The sequence below is a fragment of the Zeus faber genome (genome assembly GCF_960531495.2).
Source record: "Zeus faber genome assembly, chromosome: 7".
Classification (NCBI taxonomy): domain Eukaryota; kingdom Metazoa; phylum Chordata; class Actinopteri; order Zeiformes; family Zeidae; genus Zeus; species Zeus faber.
The window spans coordinates 22,281,460-22,283,032 of NC_137203.1; positions in this window are offsets into that span (position 1 = coordinate 22,281,460).

The window sequence follows — 1,573 nt, forward strand, 5'->3', positions numbered from 1 at the left end:
TGTGTGTGTGTGTGTGTGTGTGTGTGTGTGTGTGTAGCAAGACAGAGACTATGTAGAATGTGTGTGTGTGTGTGTGTGTGTGTTTTTGTCTATTTGTGTGAGTTTATACATGGCTGTGTGTGTGTGTGTGTGTGTGTGTGTGTGTGTGTGTGTGTGTGTGTGTGTGTGTGTGTGTGTGTGTGTGTGTGTGTGTGTGTGTGTGTGTGTACGTGCGTGCGTACGCGCGTGCTAATAGAGAGGAGCTTTGATTCTGTGCGTTGGAATGAGGGAGTGATGTCATTGTTCCTCTGAGGTTTCAGAGTTACCGAGATGAGGTCATGGGGGGTCAACACAGCCTTGAATTCATTGCACCGCCTCCCCCCCCCCCCTCCTCCCCCCCTCCTCCCCCCTCACTAGTTAAACACTGACTCCCTTCTCTACATGCTCCTCATGCAGCTGCCTCCCACTCACCTGGAGTGGATTTAAGACTTGTATGGACCTAAACCTAGACCCCCTTGAAAATATAGCACCAATGAAATATCTCCATCTATATTTATATGTATGTATCCAAATTTGGTGTCATCCCTCTATCTATCCATCCATCCATCTATCTGATGTATAATAACTGTTTCATTGTCTATATATGTCTACATATTTTATTGAGCATTTAACCAAGCGATTTTAGATTCTCTCACATGTGCCAGTGAACATGCGCTCATATGCCCAAACAATCAATTTTCCACCAAATTTCAACGCAAACAAAAACTTGGGATCAAATTTTCGCTTTGGAGGTACTTTTCCCCCTGTACGCCCCCGTGTTTTTTCTTTTTTTCGTTGCCGATCATAACAGGTGTATCGTAGCGCCATCCCATGTGTTGAACTGTCGACCAGGCGGGACTTCCATAGTAAAACAATATTACATTTCTTCTTTCTAATGGTTTCCCAATATGTGAGAAAACACCATTTTGGCAGAAAAGGAGTCTGACTGTCCAGCGAGTAGCCGAGCCTGAGGTGGAATAATGTTTCTGTCTGGGTTATGCATTCTATATATATATATATATATATATATATATATGCATTATATATATATATATATATATATATATATATATATATATATATAGAATGGATAACCCAGACAGAAACATTACATATATATATGTATATATATATATATATACGTATACATATATATATATATACTGTATATATATATATATGCATCGTAGATCAAATTGAAACTTTGGTCTATTTCTAGTCTACGGTAAGTCTAATGATAAAACAGCAAAGGTAACTTCAACAATGAACAAAGGTTCTTACACACACACACACACACACACACACACATACACACATACACATATTCCTACAAGACAGATACATAAGTTATTTGGTGATTACATTTATTTGTGTCTATATGTGTGTATTTGTATGTGTGTGGGTTTTCCATTCATTTGCATGTTATTAGCCCGTGTGTGTGTGTGGTTGATTTGTTTTTTTTTGTTGCACATGCTGGTCTGAAGTGGCGTGCCTTCTTGATTTTGGGATGAGGCAAAAACCAATGAGCTCATTATCCTTTTGCTCCACCCTGGGA